Raw genomic sequence first — 22,709 nt, forward strand, 5'->3', positions numbered from 1 at the left:
AGCCCTAGTAAGAACCCAAACAGAGTAGTTTGTACTATCCTTGTAGCTTGCTTGTCAGTTTGAAACTATTTTAAAATTAAAAAGAATGTTAGATACTCTTTCTGGAACTTTAAGATGTTTTTGAAGATGAAAGATACTGAAGGACAGTAGCCTGCATGTTTTCCTTTACAAAGACTCTTTCTCCTTTTTCAGGTAGCAGGAGTACAGCCAGGGGTTCAGCATCAACAAATGAACTTGTCCTGGTGCTATGCTCACCATCCATTCCAGAAAGACACCCAGACTCTTCGATGGCACATTGCAGATGCCAAGGGCCACTTTACCAGCTCAGGCATGGCTGCCCCACACCATCTTCCATGGCTTCGTGGTCAGGCGATTCATACTCAAACAGGGTGTCAGCAGCTTTCTGGGGCATGAGATAACCAATGATGAAACACCCAGCCATCCCCCTCAGGCAGCTCAGAGGTGGTGAGGAGGTCATTGTGTACACAGCGCGCTGAGTGCGGCCTTTGATCTGGATTTGAAGTCTGAAACTACATGTGAAGAGGTCAGCTCCTGGGTTAACAAAACAGTTGCAGGTATTTTGTATAGGGAGTACATTTTGTTCATTTGTGTCTCTTGTTGCGTGATAAAAGATTGTGGAGTCAAAAGTACAAATGCCATGGCTCTTAGAATCAAACATTAATGCCCTCTCCAGACTACAGTTTCCTTACACTGTACAATCAAAGCTCATTAGACCAAGAGATGGATGAGTCTGTTTCCTCCATTAAAGTGCAGGAGCTACAGAGAAAGAGGAGAGGAGAAGAAATAGATAAAGAAATACAGCAAAAGCTAGGGTCTCTTCAGTGAGCCCTGCAATTTTATTTTATTTTATTTTTATTTTTATTTTTGTAAAACAGACTGATTAAACAGCAAATTCTAAATAAAGTAACCAAACGCTTTTGCTAACGTGTGAGCCAATCAGTCCCCGATGTGTAAGCTGTAACATATGTACTCCAATTAGCCATCACAGACTCTAGGGAAGAGCTCATTTCATACTTGCATATTAATCCACACATATAACAGTAATAATTAAACATTAAAGGAAAATGACTATTTTCCCTAATGCTCAGATGCCTTATGAATTAAGTGAAAGTCTTGTCAATTACCTTCCGCCTTGCCTGTAACTGCTTCAGTAGGACTTGCACTCCACATTCCTTGGGATGATACTTTCCCTGTCATCTGCATATGCCTTCTTCCTCCTGAATTGGTAACAGTTCAGTCAACACATGAATCAAAGACAGTAAAGTTACTAGAGCAAGTCAGGGGCAGGGCTCAATCCTCCATGCAATACTGCGATGTGGTGTCTGCACTTCTGAGGGTCTTCACTTGCCAGATGTGCTCACAGTCCTGAAGACCTTCTCCTACGAACCAGCAACAACAGAGAGGGCAGAGGAAAGGCGAGGTAACTCAGGGTTAAGCAAGACCACCTTGTGATGAGCCCCAGCTTTGCCATTTACTATTCTATCAATATCTTGGTTTCCTCATCTGGAAAAAGGCGTAAGATTCTGAGTCTGGGCCATAGAGCTGGTGAGTGTCAGCTATTACTGTGAAAAGCCCTAACAGCTGAAATTTCCCCCCAGATGTTTCACAGGAGTCTGCAGGTCTGTGTCAAGTATGTGTATATGCATGTGAGTGCATATCTATCTATCTATCTATCTATCTATCTATCTATCTATCTATCTATCTATCTTTTGGTTTTTGAGACAAGGTTTCTCTGGGTAGCCTTGGCTGTCCTGGACTCACTTTGTAGACCAGGCTGGCCTTGAACTCACAGAGATCCACCTGCCTCTGCCTCGACTGCTGGGATTAAAGGCGTGCACCACCACGTCCGGCTATACACAGACTACTCTTGTGGCTGTTTGCTTTTCTTTGCTTTAAAAAGCATTTTATTATGGTAAGGATGTCTCACATGAGATTTCCTTCCTTAGTGCATCATTCATATGCAATATAATACTGCTGACGGTGCACAGAGCTGTACAGTGGACCCCTAGAGTTTAGTCATATTGCATAACTGAAATTTTATCTTTATTGATTAGAAACTCCCCCATTCCCCCAGTTCTTAGTTCCTGGCAGCTACCATTTGCTATGTTTGTGGGAGTATGATTACTTTAGATACCATGCTATAAGTGACCCCTGTTCTATTTGTCTTTCTGCGACTGACTTATTTTAATTAGTTTATTGTCTTCCAGATTCAATCTATGTTGCCACATATTATAGAATTTGTTTTTTCTTAAGTGGTGAATATCCATTCATCTGCCAATACGGAAATTAGCCTGTTTCCACAGCTTAGCTGTCCTGCATAGAGCTGCAGTGAACATGTGAGTATTAATCCTTCTTTAAGATCCAGATTCAAAGTTTTGGATAGATATTTAGAAGTGAAGTTGAAAGGTCATTTAGCAGCTCTGCTTTTTTAGTTTCTTGATGACCCTTCATACTGTTTCCCGTTGTTTGTTTGTTCCAATCACTAAGTCTTGAGTTTTCTGGGCTTTTGATAGCAGCCATCCTAGCAGACGGTATCATCATCTGATTTGTGACTTTGACCATCTTTAATACGTTTGTCAGTCATTTGTAAAAAAAAAAAAACCCTGAAAGGAAATCAGAGTATTGTCGGCCAGTGGTATCTGCTTTATAGAAATGCTTCCTCAAAGTCAAAGCCCAGATTTAAATTGGATCTTATTGTTGCTGTTTGATACTGGGTTTAACGGGTTGTATTTACTATTGAGTTATAAGTAGTCTCATATTTTGGCAGGCAGCCCCTTAACTGCTATATAGGTTGCTAATATTTTCTTACACCCTGTAAGCCATCTTTTCTTTGTCCTTTGCTGTGCAGAAGCTTTTAGATTTGGCATGTTTCCATTTAACCTATTTTTGCTCTTGTTGTCCTGTTTGCAGGATTGTCTCAGGATTTCCAGGAAATTACTACCGAGATCAATGCCATGAGAAGTTTCTTCAATGAGTTTCACAGCTTCAGGTCTTAGGTTTATGTCATTAAAGCATTTGGATTATTTTATCTATATAATACAATTGTCCAATTTCATTACTGGTGGAAATTGAGAAAACTGACTATATATATATATATATATATATATATATATATATATATATCTGTATTTTTGTATTCTTTACTTGGTCCCACTTATCTATGTTTATTTTCATGTCAATATTGTGCTTATGTTACATTTGTAATATATTTTGAAAGCAGGAAATTTGATACTTTTAGCCTTGTTCTTCCCTTAGGAGATTGATGTAGCTATTTGAGGTTTTCTGTGGCTTCATTTAATTTTTAAAGACTTCTTACTGGTTCTTGGTGAATTTTACGTCATGTACTCCAATGCCCCCCTCCTCTTCCTCTCCCCTCATACCTGCCCTGCACCCTTGCAACCCCCTCCCCAAGAAGACAAACCTTGCTGTGGAAGCAGTAGTATGTCACAGTGTGTCCCAAAGCACACCTTTTTCCACACTTCTATGCATGTAAATGTTTACTGCAATGAGTCCTTGGTCTGGTGTGAGGCCTCTGGCTTCTGCTACTCTGTCTCTATGCTGGAATCTCACGGCGACTCCTCTCAGACATCCTGTTGTTGCCCTGTGTGATGGAGATCCTGTAGTTTCAGATCTGTAAGACTAGCCTCTTTATGTACTCCATCAGTTCATCAATTGGGTACATGTAGGGGTGGGCCAATTCAAAGCCCTGGATTGGGCCTGAGCATTCTCTCTCTCTCTCTCTCTCTCTCTCTCTCTCTCTCTCTCTCTCTCTCTCTCTCTCTCTCTCACACACACACACACACACACACACACACACACACTCACTCTCTCTCTCCCACTCCACCCCAAACACACACACACACACATACACACACACACACACACACACACACACACACCTACCTTTGGGGCTAGCTCACCAGCAACTCCTACAACCTGGGCCAGCTCAGCTCTACTGTGCTGCCTAGGCAAGGTGCAAAGCCTGCTCTCCCAAGTACTACAGCTGGTGAGGGCCAGGTCAGATCTGCTCTCATGACCACAGGACCAGGTAGGTCTCCTGCTGCTGCAGGAGTGCAGGAGGAAGGAAGAGGAGGGCAGCTCTCTCACATCCGTACCACTGCATGGAAGGTAAGACCAGGTCTCCCATGCTTGTAGTCTTTGGGGCTGGCTCACCTGCAACTCCCACTGGCTAGGGCTGGGTCAGCTCTCCTACTCTCATGCCCCAAGGGCTAGCTCTCCCAGGATGCTCAGGTGAGGGTGGGGCCAGCCCTGCCTAGTCCTAAGACATCAACATGTAACGCGCAGCAGCCCAGACCAGGGACATCTGCCTGACCTTTGGTGGTAACAGAACCCTGCTGCTTCAAGCCATTAGACCCAGATGTGGAGCCCTGGTGGCAACACAGTCCAGGAACCCACAATGACCTCGGATGGCATCATCAGCTACTTACATGAGGATGTTCTTCACTATCTTCGAGTCTCCAGCTCTGCCTTTCTTCATTATGTCCACATACTTCTGTTTCTCTTTCTCTTCCATTTCTCTACCAATGTTTTTCTCCTCTAAGAGGCGCCTGGGGTCTCTGAGTGTCTTAGGTTGTCTCAGGAGCCATCTCAGGAGTGCTATGCCCCATTTGTGCACTATGGTTCCAAGGGTCCGAGATAGCCCTTGCCTGGTACCATAGTGGTGTGCTTGTGTTGAGGAGGATAGAAAATAGAATTGCAAAAAACAAGAAAATTTCAGAGTTGATATAAGCAGATGTCAAAACACATTGTGAAATGTGTTCACATCCTTCTCCCTAGTCATAAAAGAAAAAGAACAAAGGCTCAAGCAGTTGTGCCTCCAACTTCAGAACTATTGTAGGGCTTTTCGGTGCCGGCGCCGAGCAGTGAGGACCCCGTGCTCATACTCGCAGCTATGCCATGCAAGGTTCCGCTGAAGTCTGTACAGGTCTTCGGATACAAGAAGACAGCCACAGCCATGGTGCACTGCAGACGAGGCTCTCGTCAAGGTTGCATGGGTGTCCCCTGGAGATGATGGAGCCGCGCACAAAGCAGTACAAGCTACTGGAGCCCGTTCTGCTTTGGGGGCAAGGAGCGGTTTGCAGGTGCGGATATCCGTGTCCGTGTGAAGGGTGGTAGTCATGTGGCCCAAATGTATGCTATCCGACAATTCATCTCCAAAGCCCTGGTGGCTTATTACCAAAAATATGTGGATGAAGCCTCTAAGAAGGAGATCAAAGGTATCCTCATCCGGTATGATCGGACCTTGCTTGTAGGTGACCTCCGTCACTCCGAGTCCAAAAAGTTGGGAGGTCCTGGGGCCCGTGCTCGGTACCAGAAATCCTACTGATAAGCCCATCTCAAGGATCGGGGTTACTTTTGTAATAAACATCCTAGGATTAAAAAAGAAAGAAAGAAGGAAGGAAGGGAGAGAGAGAGAGAGAGAGAGAGAGAGAGAGAGAGAGAGAGAGAGAGAGGGGAACTATGGTAGGACCCTGCTGGCAGCATGCTCAGGTGGGAATGAGAGAGAGAGCCGTCTTAGACATGCTATTGTGTCTATCCTTTCCAAATCTGACTATACTCTCCTCATGGTTCCCTTATTTGGAAAGCCCAGGACCAAGAGGCTTTTAAAAATTATTTGTCACTAAGAATAGTCTATTCCCAAATTCTGACTCTGAGAGCAGCAGCAAAGCGCATTTAAGCATGACATCAGAGGTCGACCTTTGAGCTAAGGAATGGGGACTAAGTGACCGCAGTTCTTATGAAAGGAAGGTTTAGCTTGTTTGTAGAGAATCGTTTGCTCAGTCCGAAAGAAACAAACAATATCAGGCTTTCGCTGTTTGCTTGTGATTTTCCGTAAATAAACTCATTTGTCTGAGTTTAGAGTGAATTGTGTTTGTTCCCTCAAAAACGTGAAATTGTGGTGGTTTCATTGATTTACCACAAACATTAAGTACTTTTCCTATTTACTTTTTTTTCCATGTGTGTTTTTAGCTGTCACTGCAAATCACCAGTATTTCCCAAAAGACTGATGATGCCTTGCAATAAAAAGTGGAAACCAGAGAAAAGATAACGAAGTCCATGGATTTCAGAAAGCACATTGGAGAGGTTTACACCCCTCCCCGGCTCAAATCAACCCCTTCTGATATGTTCAGTCTGGAAATAATAATGAATTCCAGAAGGGCTTGCTGCACTGACTCTTGCTGGAAATAAGAGAAGCCAATCTCAGCAGTTTGTTGCCAAATGAATCTGTCAGCTAGCATTTGTAGTCTGCACCACCCTTGCGTTCTGCATTACGCCCATCATTTCTTAACTTCGAAACTCCTAGATCAATCTTTATCTGAAATCAATTTCATGCTTTTCTGTGTAAAAATTGGCAGCCCAAGCTTATTCTTGTCGCCACATGGTATGACACAGAATCATCTCTGGACATATGGCAGCTTCAGCTGGGTTTGTTTCCCTCTTTTACTCTGTTCCTCTGGAGGATAGATTTCCCCTCCACACCATCACGGTTTGCTCATTTCTTTAATGGTGCTGAGACATTTAGCGGGATTTTCATTTGTCAACAGCATCATCTGATGCTGTGAGAAGCATACAGAAGGAAAAAAAAATATCATGATTGTAATTGTGTTTTTCCCTTTATAGAAACAAAACAAGATTTCCTAAAAGTTATGTTGAAAAAATATAAAAGATGTTGATAGCTTAACTAAATGGAAAGATAATGAAACAATGGCCCAAGTGTATGGGTCTGCATTTGGATGCTTAGCGCCCACCTGGAAACCACATATGGTGGCTTACATCTGTTAACTTTAGCACTGAGAAGGGGAGTCGAGACAGGCAGATGCCTGGAGCTTACTGCAGCCAGTCAGCCAACTGGTAAGCCCCAAGGTCAGTGACCAACCCTATCTCAAAAAACACAAGGTGGAGAACAATAGAGAAAGACACTGGAGATCATGCTCTGGCCTAAACAGGTAAATGCTCACATATACATAAGCACCTGCATGGTCATGAGCATACAAACACACACACACACACAATCTACATACACATAAAACAAATATTAAAAAGTTTAAAAATAGAGTTGATACCATCTACCAGCAAACTGGTGTCGTCTATTCTGTGTCTTTTCTTCTGCTCCTCTTTCGTGTCCTCCCTTCTCCTCGCCTCTTTCCCATGTCCTCCCCTCTTCTCCTATCTCCTTCTTTTCCTCTCTTTTATACTGTTATTAGGTTCTATAGTCTCCTTTCCATCTTTACTGGCTAATCTCTCTATCAGATGTTGGAACTAATCAATGACCACTCATTCCCAAAGAAGGGGAATTGCTTCTGAGCTGAGAGTTTGGAGGGAAGCTGTTTAGATAAACAGTAGATCTCAAAGAATGGCCTAAGACCAGTAACAGCAGCAGCCGCAAGCACCTGCTAAGGAGATGAACTCAGTCCCCCAGTCAAATTGTTGAATCAGTGCTCTAGCTAGTAGTGCACACTAAAGCTTGGCCACAACTGGACTAGACGAGGTAGGGGGTGGTGCCACTACAAGAGCTGCAGATGGTATGGTATTGAGGGTAGGCATAAATGACTTTAGGCAAGACTGTTTTATTACAAAAAATAGTGGATCTGGGGCGAAGGCTCAACTGCTTTTCCGAGGACCAGAATTTGGTTTCCTGGACCCATGTCAGATGGCTCATGATCATCTATAATTCTAACTTCAGGGAATCGAACACCTTTGGCCTCTGAAGGCACCAGTACTCATGTGCTTATACCCAGGAAAATGTATCTGCGCGCGCGCGCACACACACACACACACACACACACAGCAAGAGTGAGTGAGAGAGAGACACACACACACACACACACACACACACACACACACACAGAGAGAGAGAGAGAGAGAGAGAGAGAGAGAGAGATGCACTCACATGTATATGCATATACTTTTATATGAAGCCACACTATTAGAAGGGATTCTTAAAAAAAAAAAATAGGGTCAGGTGTTTTTAGGAAAGACTTGGGGGAATAATCTGAGTTATTAGAAAAATATATGTCAAAGACTGGTGATGTATTTAGGGCATAATTCCTTATTCTTTATACAGGCTTTATAGCTGGGACTTCAATTCATCAGTGCTAGAGATTCCCTTAGATTCCCAAATTCAAAGACAATAACCAAAGACAAAAAGAACAAGTAAGATGGGAGCAAGAAATTAGGTGGAAAAAATAATGAAGACTTCCAGCACTATCTGACAAGTTCACAGACCCTGTGGGACTTTCAGAGAGAGGAAAGGGATAAAGAGGGGGAGGGAGAGGAGATAGCCGTAGTCAAGGCTATAACAACAACAACAAAAGGGTTCTAGCACAGTTCTTGGCACAATGAATCTCTTTCCTTTTTTCTCCTTCTCAGCCCCATAAAACCTCACCCAAAGCCTCAGGGCACAGATGGTCCCAACACCAGTCTTCACATTTGCAGAAACATTTTCCAACAGAACTAGCCGGCACCCATTTACCTTCCCATCTATTGCCCACTTGACTCAAAATATCAATCTGATTTTCATTCCTGATTTGGTTTGAAACACATATGAATTCATTCCTGTCTGAAATCCTACCAAGCAGTAATGCATATACTGGCTCCTTCCAGCACCAACCTGGCATCCTAGTGTGTATGGGCGGGGGAGGTGGGGTTAACATCTGCCTCATTTTTCTCATTGTCCATTCCAGGAAGAAATAAATTTGATTAGTGTTTATAGTTGAGGTCAAAGTTTGAGATGACTTTGTCAAAGGCTAAATTTTCTTGGAGTTTACTGGGATTAGTGATTCTGACAAGCTGTTATGCATTTATTTTAATCTCTTGCTAAAGAGAATAATTTCTTCACAGATAAAAGCGTACGTGCAAAGCAGCTATTGTGTATGCACAGTAGCATATTTTTAAACCCTGTCCTATTAAGGAAGAGAGGATAACAACCAAATGTGCCCTAACAACCAAGGTTCATACATTACATTACTGGGTGTTAGGCCATTAAATCAATGCATGCTGGGCAGGAACGTTGCTCCTAATGTGTGTACAATTTTATAAGTTCTTCGACTACAGAGCAAATTCACAGGTACTGTGTGGCTCCTTCAGTCTATAATTCTTTAATAGCTTTTGCTTTTAACGTTTCCTTCCACGCTCACTCAGTAAATGGTTCGGTTTGGATTGAAAGTCAAAGATAATTGATCACGGAAGTGCTAAGTTGGTGTTCCTTTCTAAAAGGGTTAACGGCCAATAGTCAGTGAAATGAGATTAAGGTGAGAGGGTACTGAAGGAGGAGCTGGCTGTACCTTATTTTTTTTTCCCTTTGAGATTAATTGATTGTATTTATATGGTGATCTATATACCAAAGTCATTTTTAATACGTGATGTTGAAAGCCAGACTCCGACAAGGCAGGCACACTCTTTCTGAACTCTTCATACTAAAGGGGTCAAGGTGAACTGGAGAGATTCACTATTGAGCAAGAGGGTGACTGAAGAACAGGGGAGAAAGGGAGGCCTTGGGAGGCTTTATACCGAAGATGGAAATCCAGTGTTCCTCTTTCTACCTGGGAGAGGAGAGACCATGCCTAATGGAGTGTTTCCTGAGCTTCGATTGGAACACATGGTTAAATAGAGAAAATAAAGATATTATTTGTTATAAGAAAAGGAAAGAGTCAAGGTAGCAAAACTATAAAGGTGAAGAAGGTAAGAAAAAAAAAGGCTAAAGGGTTTACTAACAAGAAGGACGGCCAAAGTTTTCAAATGGGAGAGGCAGCTCGTTCTTTAAGCTGTCCATTCTATACAAACTGCCAAGTAGAATGTGCAGAGCCCTGGTAAATGATCCCTCACTCACCCACAATTACAGCAAGGCTGAAGACTGACTTCCTGTCCAAACCAAACACCTAGTGAGGCCTCTCTTCTCAGCAATCTGGGGTTAATTTTTCATAGTGGTATTTCTAGCTGTCCAGAAGAGGTTTTCAGATTCAGCTGAACCCAGGTGAGCGATATAGCTCTGGTGTGTAGCTGAAAGATGCTGACAAGGAGAATTCTTCTCTTTAAATATCTAGCTCATATTTTTCCCTTTAAAGAGACATCCATAGATGTCCAAGAGCTGACAAGGCTCCCAGATCCAGGTTGAGAATTCAATAAATATAACTGTAGTGGCATTCAGCCCTCAACAGGACAGTTTGTCCATAATGCCAGACAAGTGTGACTAACACATGGTTAATAAAGGAAGAGAAAGAAGTCACTCAAGGCAGAAACGGAAGTTTAGGCTTTGTGTTTAATTAAGATACTTATCTGTAAAGGCTTGAGATCTGAAAAATGATGGTTTCCACTTTGCTCTCCTCAAATAGTCCTCTTTACTCTGAGTCTCTTTAAAGGGAAAAATATGAGCTAGATATTTAAAGAGAAGAAGCCTCCTTGTCAGCATCTTTCAGCTACACACCAGAGCTATATTGTTCACCTGGGTTCAGCTGAATCTGAAAACCTCTTCTGGACACTCAACTTCAGATGGATTTTGAAGGTCAAGATGTGTTCAGAGAAGGACTGGATTTGCCAAGCATGGCTTGGGAACTGGAATATGCAAGAGGACAAATTATGAATCCTGGGCCCATCCTTAGTGTTATTCTTGTCTTTGGTTCTATCCTCCATACCTATCCTTATAAAATATTCTATTCTTTAATTTCTCCACTGGGAGAAAAACATAGAGCTGGTTTCTCTCCCTTTGCTGCCTAACATACAGAGATGCTTCTGTCAGGCCCAATCAGTCACCACTTACAAATACCTCCGTGTTCTTGATGAAAGGAACAGAATAAATTAAATATTTCATTATTGTGTTCATTGTTCATGGGCTTCCTTTGACCCCAGCCTGCGCACAGCATATTATTCTTGTCACACGAGTTTAATAACAATGGTTTCCTTTTCTCCTTTGCTCTCAGCAGCAAACAAAGAAACAATGAGAAGTCTATGATTTTCTAATATTTTTGCTACAAATCACTATTAGGCGATTTTAGGTCATTTTCACCTACATGATCATATATGAATAATACTAATATAACATGGAACTTAGAAACATATCACTGTGCTAATGAAAATAGAAGGATCCTTTTCTCACTCTGTGACTAGTGGAGAATAATATGCTTATTGTAGCTACCTAAGAATATGACTTTTAGCAAACTTTCTCAAGGCAAGTTTCTTTTAAAGTTTGCTTTAGAGCTGGAAACAACCTAGATGTCCATCAACTGAAGAATGTATAAAGGAACTGTGGTACATTTACATAATGGAATACTACGGGGCTATTAGAAACAAGGAAATCATGAAATTTGCAGGCAAATGAATGAAACTAGAAAAAAATCATGTTGAGTGAGGTAACCCAGACCTAGAAAGACGCACATGTTATACTTACTTACAAGTGGATTTTAGCTGTATAGTACAGGATTAGCATACTACAACGGACAGACCCAAAGAAGATATGTAAGAAGGAGAATCAAAGAGAAGATGCTTAACCCTTACTCTGAAGGGGAAATAGAATAGACAGAGGTAGTGCTTGAAGAGAGGGAAGAAAGTAGGAGAGGAAACACAGGGAGACATGAGGGAGGAGAGCAGACCCGGCGAGAGTGGGAAAGGGAGAACAAAAGGCCCGTAGAAAAAAAGAGGAACTGTGGGCAGGGACATCTCTGTGACAAACTCGAGACCTAAGTCATGGTAAGCTCCCAGGGGGATATGAGAGGGATGCTAGCAAAGGACTTCAATGGGGCAAAGAAATTATTCTATCCAGATCCAGAACCCAGCCTAATAAACCAATAGATTTGGGGTTCTACTTAAAGGCGCATTAACGACACGTAAGGCAACTTAAGTACTAAAAATTTCTACCCCTGTATAAGTAATGACTCATAAAAGCTGCACTACTAGACCCCTTACCCAAGCAAACTTTTTACCTTCTATATCCTTCCCTAAGGCCACACGAAGGTAGATTAGGATTGCATGCATATCATGCAGGAATGAGTGAGTAGCGACTGGACTTTTGAGTGAGGATCAAATGATAATTTGCCCCTTCTACAAGAGGATGACAATAGGTGCACTCGCATGGGAGTACACTCACAGTTCGATGATGTCATACACACTCGACTCCACTCCTTCACCTGGCCCTTACATTCTCACTTCCTCTTCTTCCGTGATATTTCCTGAGTCTTGAAAGCAATATATATACACATATATACATTTAATTATATACAGTGTCTTAGTTTGTGTTATATTACTGTGAAGAGACACCATGACAAAGCCAACTTGTAAACGAAAGCATTTACTTGTGGGCTTGCTAACAGTTTTAGATGGTTAGATCATGGTTGTCATGGCAGGAAGCAAGTAAGCATAGCCCTGGAGCAGTAGCTGAGAGCTCTACATCCTCATCCAGGCAGAAGACAGAGAGAGAGAGAGAGAGAAAGAGAGAGAGAGAGAGAGAGAGAGAGAGAGAGAGAGATACAGACAGACAGACAGACAGACAAAGAGACAGAGACAGAGACAGAGACAAAGAGACAGAGAGACAGAGACAGAGAGAGAGGGCCCAGACAGCATGAGCTTCTGAAACTTCAAATTTCACCCCAATAACACACCTCTTCAAACAAGATCACACCTATTCCAACAAAGCCACACCTCCTAATCCTTCCCAACCAAGCATGAGCCCATGAGCCCATGGGTGGGGGTGGGGGGCATTCTCATTCAAACCACCACAAACAGTGTAGAGTACAGCAGCAGATATTTATTCCCAATGGTTTGACCAGTTGTGACTTTCTGCTGAGAACTACCGCCCACCATGAAACTAAGTTTCCTTCCGCTATGGACAGCAGCAGCAGAAATCCAACATACAAGCACAAATATTTAGAAGATAATCTGAAAAATGATCATATTCACCTAAAGTGATAATGGCAGGAGCTTCCCAGTTGAGGCCTACGGTTTCTCTGGATACAAGTTGTTACCCTGCCTTACAGTACCTGATAAGGCTTCTCTCCTGTAAAACAGGCCTTAAGTCCAATTAGAAAGTCACTGACAGTACATAGAAGCAGTCTTATGCCAGTATCTCCAGCAGGCACATATGATGGTATTAACACAGATCCAAATCTTCCCCCCAACACCTTCTGATACTGTAGATGCTATCCAACAAAGACGGGACTTCCAGTTTAGTCACTGCTTGCTTTCTTTGTGTCATGCAATCAAAGCACGCAGTGTTTTCAGCCAGAGAGACTTGCCATTGAATGTTTGCATTCAACTGTCACTGATGTTTGCTACTTTGTGGGCTCCTTTCTCTCTTCCACCCTTCTCCATCCCTTCTTCCCTTCCAGCCCCCTAATGCTAGATAGGAGAGAAAAAAAGACAAAAATGAAAGGGGATGTTGTTATCATTAGACTACTTCTTACTGATTAGGAGCACTGAGTTCCTTGGGGGCAAGTTTGATCTTTGCCATGAGGACATCTAATTTCTTCTTGTTGTTTCTCGACAAACCACAACCCATGGCATTCACCCTAACCAGCCACCAGCCTACGAGGGCCCTCGTATTTATATATCCCCTGAAAAATCTCCAAAATACCACATGTCACACACTTGTAGAATCTATTTGCAACTTTCAAAACCACTCCTCTGCCAGAGCCCAAGGCAAATCATAATCAGGTAGTCCCTTATCCCCACATCTGGGTTTAAAACAAAAATATGTTCCCATAACATAAATGTGTTTTTTTTTTAAAGAAACCAAAATTACAGAATTCTCACTATATTCAAACAATAGCAGTGGCAATAACCTACAGTGTATGTGTGGCTTCAGAAAACTTCCTGGCCAACAGCTCAATAGAGAGGTGATCTACCCCAGCATTTGGATATTTTATTCAATAACCTATGTTTTATAGGGATGCTTTTCCGATCCACACAGGTTGCCTTCTGCCTTTGACTGGCTTAACAGCTGTTTTATATTTGCAGGCACACGCTGTTAATGGATTTTCCCAATACCTTCCCAAGGATCATCTGCCTTATCCAACTCTAAGTCTTGGGACTTTTATAAGTTGTGCCTGGACCTTGCACCTTGTAAGAGTTGTGTTTCCATCTTCATTCATTTAATTGTACTCACTTGCCTTTTAGATGCTTTTCTAAATCTGTAAGATACTCAGAGGTTGGCATTTTATAAAGAAACCTATTTTACAAAAGGTAGGAAGGATCCCCGACAGCCCATTCCAATCAAGTGCCAATTGGTTTTGGGATTGTGCAGAGAAGAGGATGATACAAGTTAGCAACGTCTAATAATACAGCAGGAGCAGCGCTCATCAACTGTATCAATTGTTCTGTCCTGTTTATATCCAAAGCCCAGCACTCTTCTCAGCCTTGATCGAAGAAGCTTACTTGTGCAACAAACAGTGGTTAATGCAGAGACTCATGGCTGATCAAGAAGCTGAGAACAAGTGACTCTTGAGCACCCCACATTAAAAGGGATACATGTATCACCTCCAAGGCTCAGGACACATTTCAAAGCACAAGATTTAGAACAGTGAGGAGGGATGTGAAATCTTATCTGCACAGCATAGGGTGGCACTGCACTCTTAAACTCAAAATAGCTGCATTTGCCTGCATAGAGTCTACACCAGACTGAACCCCTGAACATTCAGTCATAGATGTGGGGAGCTCGTGGGACCCTGCCTGATCTGAGGGTGCTAGTATCAGTCAGGAACTACTGAGGAAAGGAAGTGACTGCCTTCAGTGAAGGCGTCACTGGTGAGTTTCTCATGTTCCTACACATTTTAGTGGAATTGCTTCAAGCTTTTCTCCATTTGGGATTATGTTGATCATGGGTTTCTCATATGTAGCTTTTATTATTTTGAAGAATACTCCCTTTGGTCCTCTTTTCTCTAGGACTTTTCATTATAAAGACATGTGGATTTTGCCAAAGGCTTTTTCTGATCTATTAAGTAATTTTTGTCTTTAAATCCATTTGTGTAGTTTATTGTGCTTGCTTGTGCTGAATGACACTTGCGTTTCAGGGATAAAGCCAACTTGGTCATGGTGTATAATCTTTTTGATGTACGTCTTTATTTTGTCTGCAATTATGTATTGAGCATTTTTGAGTCTATATTCATCAGGGATATTGGCCTGTAGTTTTCTGATGTTGTTGTTGTTTCTTTGTTTTATTTGGGTATTAGAGTGATATTGTCTTCATAGAGTTTGGAAGTACTTTTGTTTCTATTTTTAAAAATAGTTTTACAGGATTGACTGTAAATTTTTAAAAGTCTAATAGAATCCTGCTTTGAATCTCTCTCACCCTGGATTGTATTATAGTTGGAAGTCTTATTACTGTTTAAATCTCTTCATTTGTTATGGGTTTGTTTAGGTTGCTGAAATCTTGGTTTAATTTTGATGGTTTGGCTGACTCTAGAAATTCATCAACTTATTTTGGAGTACAAATTAATGGAGTACAATAAAATATTCCTTTATAACATTCTGAATACTTTGGCATTCGTTATAATGCTTTCTTGTTATCTTAGTGTTCTAGTACTGTAAGAGACACCACAGCCAAAGACACTTTTATAAAGAAAATTATTTAATTGGGAGCTTTATTACAATTTTAGAGGATTAGTCCATGGTCACCATGGCAGAGAACAGACAAGTATGGTGTTGGGGCAGTAGCTGAGAGCATCACATCCTGATCTTCAGGCAACAAGCAAAAGGAAAGAGATTGTGTCTAGCATGGGGTTTTGAAACCTCAAAGCTCACTCTCACTGACACACTTCCTCCAACAAAGCCACACTTCCTAATCCTTCTAATTGTTCTCAAACAGTTCCACTCTCTAGTGACTAAACATTGAAATATATGAGCCTATAGGGACAGTTCTCATTTAAAACACTGCATCTGTTCCTTCCTGGTTCTGTTAATTTTTATCTCTTTCATTCTTTTAGTTAACTTAGCTAAGGTTCTATAAATTTTGTTGATCTCCTTTAAAAAACAGCTTTTAGATTCACTAATTCTTTGTACTCTTTATTTTTAAATTAATTTCTTCTTTCTCTTATTATTTCTTGCCATCAACAGGGTTTGGATTTTATTTGTCTTTGTTTTTCCAATATTTTAAATTGTATCATTAAGTCATTTATTTTTGCTTTTTCTGATTTTTTTTAAATGGAGACACTTAATCCTAAATTTCCCTTGTAAGACTGCTTTTAGTGTGTGCCAGAGATTTTGTTGTGTTATGTTTTCATTTTCATTTAGTCCCATGAACTTTTTTACTTCTTTCTTGATTTCTTCTTTGACCCCATTCATCATCTGGTAATGAGTGGTTTAATTACCCTAAGTTTGTGAATTTACTAGAGAGTTGTTTGATGTCAATTTTAAATTTTATTTCATTGTGATCAGATAAGATGTACCAAGTTATTTCAAGTATTATGAATCTGCAAATATTTGTTTTGTGCTTTAGAATGTAGAATACTTTCAAAAAGTACCCATGTACTATTGAGTAGAATGTGTATTCATTGGTGTTTGGGTAGAATATTCTGTAAATACCTGTCAAGCCCATCTGATGTATGATGTCATTAAATTCTGATGTCTCTCTTCTTGGTTTATTTGTTTGCTTTGTTTTGCCTAGACAACCTGTATATTGTAGGAAGTAGGGTATTGCTTTTCATTTTAGTGGTACATTTTTAAAATGAAATTGAGTGCATTTGAATTTGGTGCTTATGTGTTTAAAATAGTAATGTCTTCCTGGATAACTGTTTCCTTTATTAGAATGAAATGCCATTTATTATCTCTTTTGACTTGTTTTAGTTTGAAGCCTATTTTGTAAGAAATTAGAATAATGATGACTTCTTATTTCCTGGTCCTGTTTGATTGACATACTTTTATACATCTTTTTACTCAAAGTTTGTATTTCTCTTTAAAGCTGTGTTTCTTGTAGACAACACATAGATGAATTTTTTTGATAACTTCATCTAGATCCTTTAGTTTTCTGACATCAAATTTATGCTTGACTCATTCTATTTGTAAGTCTTTCTTGTCAGCTTCTTAGTTGGGTTATTGGATTTTTTCAGCTTCAGCTTCATCTCATTGTGAGTCCTTCTCAATGTTCCTACCTTTTTTTTATTATTATTAAATTCTGTTTGCAAACCCTGGACTATTTTCAGCTTTATGTCTATGGATATTTTTGGGGCATCACTTAGGTATATATTCTCTTTAAATTCTTTTTCGTTACATAAATTAAACTGTTCTTATCTTCTTTAAAGTCCTTGAATTATTTGATGAAGTTTAGATGCTTGTTACTTTAAATTCTGAGGTTCACCTAGGCAATTCTCATTGGCAAATAATTCTTTCTAACCTGGTACCAGAAGCCTGGAGGGTCCCTGGAGAGCCACTGGTCTCTAGTCTACAGTGAGCATCTGGGATTACCCACCCACGAGGCTCTTTTACCATCAGGCCAATTAGTATACTCTCATATGAGGCATTAGATACTCACTTGAAGTTCTTGTCACCATTCTCCCCTGGTTCTGCTATCAAGGAAGGAATCAACAGCAGCAACAGCAAACCAGGAAGAATCAACTCAGTGGCAAGATGGAAAATCAAGTAAGCAAAAGTACAACTAGTCTTCCCTTGGAAATACTCTTTTTTGTCCCTCCAAGGCTCCTATGAGAAGGTACCACCCACAATTGAGCTGGCCCTGCCCACACTAATCCAGCCAGAACAGTTCTTCATGTGAGGCTTGACACCAACCATATAGAACCCTTGCTGAAGAAAGGGATTCTGGGAGCAAGCCTTATAGATTACCGCCCATTCTCACTTCTAACCCTAGACCTCTGCTTGCTGAATGCTGACCAAACGTAATAAACTATCTCACACTCCCACCACTGCAGCTGCATTGCTCTTCTGCCGCCACACCTTCTCTAAATTGTACCCCTTCAAATCATAAGCAAAATATATCCTTCCTCCATTTTCAATTCAAATCGCCTCTTTCAGGTATTTGGGTATAGTAATGAGAAATATAACTAACTCAAAAATTTGGTACCAATGGTGGAGTTGTTGCTACAATAAATCATGTGGCTCTTAGGTCTTTTGAACTGGTTTTGAGAGGGAATATGTGGAGATTCAGACAAGAGAAGTCCTAGGATGCTATGAACACAGTTTTATGGGCCATTCTGGTGGAAGTACATAAACACAGAATGCTTGTAGCAAGGTGAAACACAGCAGGAACTTTGCTCATGAAGCTTGAGAAAGTAATAAGCAATCTTCTATTGGTTAGAGTAGAGGACATTCATGTCACATTATGGCAAAGCATTTGGCTATATTCTTTTTTTCTTTTAAAAAAAATGTATTGAATTTTACATGCCAAACCTTCCCTTGTCTCCTCCCAGTCCCACCCGCCCTCCCTCTTCCCTCTATGCCCCTCCCCTAGTCCTCAGAGAGGGGAAGCTCTTCTCCCCCTACCTACTCACCCCAGCCTGTCAAGTCTCATCAGGACCGTCTGCATCCTCTTCCTCTGTTGAATGGTAAGGAACCTTGCCAGGGGGAAGTGATCAAAGTGCAGACAACAGAGTTCACGGCAGGGACAGGCCCTGCTCCCTTTAATAGGAGACCCACATGGAGATTGAGCTGCCTATTGGCTACATCTGAGTAGGGGGGGGGCAGGAGGAATGGGGATAGATCCTCTCCATGCACAGTCCTTGTTTGGTGCATCAGTCTCTGCCCCCTCCTACCCCTGGGCCCAGATTTGTTGGCTCTCTTGGTCTTCTTGTGGAGCTCGTATCCCATCCAGGTCCTTCTGTCTCCCCGCCATACACACACACTCTTCCATGAGACTCCCTGTGCTCAGCTCAAAGTTTGGCTGTGAGTCTCAGGTTTGATTCCCTGCAGGGTGGAGTCTTTCAGAGGATATCTATGGTAGGTTTCTGTCATGTTCCCTCTCTTCAACTCCTTCCAGTGTCTATTCTATTTGCCCTTCTGAATAATAATTAAGTGTCCTCCCTTGGGTCTTCTTGTTACTTAGCTTCTTTAGGTCTGTGGTTTGTAATATGGTTATCCTGTATTATATAGCTAATATCCACTTATAAGTGAGTATGTACCACGCATATCCTTCTGAGTCTGGGCTACTTCACTCAGAATAATCTTTTCCCACTCCATTCATTTGCCTGCAAATTTCATGATGTCCTTGTTTTTGATAGCTGAATACTATCCCATTGTGTAGATGTACCACAGCTTCTTATAGTGCTCTTTTTTTTAACTTTACTTTATTTGAGGTGTGTAGGCCTCAACCTCCAAACTCTATGTAGGAGAAAGAAGGTTAGTAGGGAGAGGGGGCCTCTTTACTTCGCCCATCTGTTTAGGGTTAATTAAGGTTTGAGGGGGCTATACCTATTTCCGTCCAGCAATCTCCTCCAAGCCACTGCTCCCCTGAAGCATTTCTCTCCATCTGTCCACTCCAAACTGTGATGCCGTCTGCCTCTGATCTTTTCAAACTGCTACACACCACACCAACACAGCAGGCCAGGCCACTCTGTCTCTGTGCTCTTATTTATATCCTCAGAGCCCTAGACTACAGCCCCCTCAGTGCCTCACAAAGAAGACCATTACCAGTTGGCAAAGCCACTCCCCACACAAGACAATTAGCAGGTGTGGGCAATCTAAAGCCCAAACTAAAATCCCACACTTGGGATCAAAACAAAAACATGTTTACATAGCACAACTGAGTTTACAAAGAAACCAAAAGTTCCATTACCGTTTCTTTGTCCATTCTTCAGTTGAGGAACATATAGGTTGTTTCCAGATTCTGTCCATTATGAGCAAATGTCTTTGTTGTATGGTGGAGCATCTATTGGGTGTATATGCCCAGGAGTGGTATAGCTCTCCAAGACTCATCAGGACTGAACATGTCTTTTTTCCCCTGTGGACTGCCAAGGCAGTTCCGCCAGGGGCAAATGATCAAAAAGCAGACAACAAGTCTATGTCAGGGGCAGCCCCTGCTCCCCTTACAAAAGGACCCACATGAAGCCTTAACTGCCCATCAACTACTTCTGTGTAGGGGGCCTAGGTCTAGTCCATGCATGGTCCTTGGGTGGTGCTTCAGTCTCCACAAGCTGCTGTGGACCCTGCTTAGTTGGCTCTGTTGGTCTTCTTCTGGAACTCCTATCACCTCCAGGTCCTTTTCTTCTTCCCCTCAGTTTTCCACAAGACTCCCCATACTTCATCCAATGTTGGGCTGTGAGTCTCGGTATCTGTTTCAAAGCACTGCTGGGTGGAGCCTCTCAGAGGACAACTCTGATAGTGCCCTGTCTGTAAGCGTAACAGAGTATCCTTAGTAGTGTCAGAGGCTGGCTCTCTTCCATGGGATTGGTCTTGGGTTAGGCCAGGCATTGATTAGACAGTTCCTCAATCTCTGTTCTATCTTTATCCTTGTAGGCAGGGTAATTTGGGGGCCAAAGTTTTTGTGGGGGGGTTGGTTTTCCCTCTCTATATCCAGAGACTTGTCCAGTTAGAGGTGTCCTCATCCGTCTTCATGGCCCCTGCTACTAGGAGTCTCAGCTAGAGGCCCCCTCATATCCTCCCCGAAGCCTCCCTTGACTTAGGTCTCCAGCTTGTCACAGAGATGTCACCACCTGTAGTTTCTCTTTTCTCTGGAGGCCTCCTGTCCTCCTAGCCCTGCTCTCCCCAGGTCTGATCTCCACCCTCATCGCTCTCTGGGCTTCCTCTCCTACCTTGTTCCCTCTCTTCATCCACTACTGCATGCTGGTGAGGATGAGGAGTAAGGAGAACACTCCTTCACTGATGGGGGGAGTGCAAACTTGTACAAGCACTTTGGAAATCAATCTGGCACTTTCTCAGAAAATTGGGAATAGCTCTACCTCAAGGCCCAGCTATACCACTCCTGGGCATATACCCAAAAGATGCTCCGCCACACGACAAGGACATTTGCTCAACCATGTTCATAGCAGCAGAATCTAGAAACAACCAAGATGTCCCTCAACCAAAGAATGGATAAGAAAACTGTGGTACGTTTACACAACAAAATACTACTCAGCTATTAAAAACAAGGACATCATGAAATTTGCAAGCAAATGGATGGAACTGGAAAATATCATCCTGAGTGAGGTAACCATATCCAGAAAGACACACTTGGTATGTGCTCACTTGATAGTAGATTTTAGCTGTATTGTACAGGATAAACATGCTACAATGCACAGCTCCAAGGAAGATAAGTAACGAGGGAAACCCAAGGGAGGATGCTTAAATCTCACTCAGAAGGGGAAATTTAAGCATTCTTAACATGAAGTTTTAAAAAAATCAACCCAACAAACATAATTTATAATGTTATACAACATTGTGGGCAATGTGCAAAACACATCCTTCTGCTCCTCTGTAGCCATCAGCATCCTGAACAGAGTCCTAAAGTGACACTGGGTAGAGTCTTGCCTCTCAGAGCACTGGTTTTGCTCCCACAGCTCCAAATGAAGCCTTATGACAAATCAGCAGCATATGGGATTTGTCAGAGATTTCTTTTATACCTCCACACCTTGACTTGAGCCTTCATTTCTTCTGATGGGCTTCCATTCCTCCTTTAGATACTCTTTTTTTTGTTGTTGTTTTTGTTTTTGTTTTTAGAGACAGGGTCTCTCTGTGTAGCCTTGGCCGTCCTGGACTCACTTTGTAGACCAGGCTGGCCTCGAACTCTTAATGTACCTTCCTTTACCAGGTTTTCAGAAGCAATAAGTGACCGTTATTGCGGTCCATCCTAATCAATCTTCCTCCACACACTGCTGAGGCCACTCAGAGAAAGAGACAGAAATGATAACACTCCCTTCTTTTTGTCTCTCTGTCTCTGTCTGTCTGTCTGTCTGTCTGTCTATCCATCTATCTATATTTTTCTCTCCTGTCTCAGATAAAATCATCTTCTCTCTTAAAAACTGGGACACACTGTGTGTCTGTCACTTCATTAAATATTTTGTCAAGTCACCTTGTTGGAAGTTATAACTTTTGCTCTAAACATTTTTAGAGAAATTGTAAGCAGAAAAAAATCAAATCACTTTAACGAAGTTGTTCTTTTGTTTAGGAGAAAAGTTAGTAATTTTTTAATGGGCATGGGTAAACACCAGGAGAGCCTAGGCATGGAATTATAAGCCTAAGCGAAAGCCAAGTTTCTCTGCATCAGAAAGTCACAGGAATTTTGAGTGTGCTCTCTTTACCACTACAAGGCTAAGGAGAATCAGACCATGAAAGAAGGTTGAAACAAAAAAGCTTTCTTAGAATTTCAAGAGTAAATAGCAGCTACCAAAGATGCTGAGTGAGAGGAAAGCAGAAAAAAAGACTCCTGAAGTGTATACCATAGAGACCTTAGCAATAATGAAGCTGGTGCCACCATTCCTCTGTGTCAAGCATATAAGACAACAAAGTCAATCAAACATTGCTAATCATAGGTAATTGGTATGAACAAGACAGTGCTGAGTCCTTATCTTGAAGCAAAGAAAACTAAAAGAGGCTGAAGCAGCCTGTGGTAGTGGTCAAGGAGTTGGGGAGAAGGAATTGAGACAGGCTAGGAGCAAGAAAGCAATAGTAAGACCCAAGGCACAACTCCAAAATCTGCAGAGAAATTAGAGGATGTGTGTGAAAGGGTTAGTAATGAGAACTTTAGAGGTATGTGGGCAGCTCTTACATAAAATACAGTTTCATTGCTTAGAACCAAAGGG

General features: G+C 41.7%; 1 pseudogene across 1 annotated transcript; it reads left to right on the top strand.

The window, feature by feature from the left end:
- The first annotated feature begins 4,425 nt into the window (after positions 1–4,425).
- Positions 4,426–5,413, top strand: LOC311602968 (small ribosomal subunit protein uS9-like; annotated as a pseudogene). The gene has a single exon. The product of its transcript is annotated as a small ribosomal subunit protein uS9-like (transcript).
- Positions 5,414–22,709: the final 17,296 nt, after the last annotated feature.

The sequence above is a fragment of the Acomys minous genome (assembly GCF_964271855.1).
Source record: "Acomys minous genome assembly, chromosome: 8".
NCBI classification, from domain to species: domain Eukaryota; kingdom Metazoa; phylum Chordata; class Mammalia; order Rodentia; family Muridae; genus Acomys; species Acomys minous.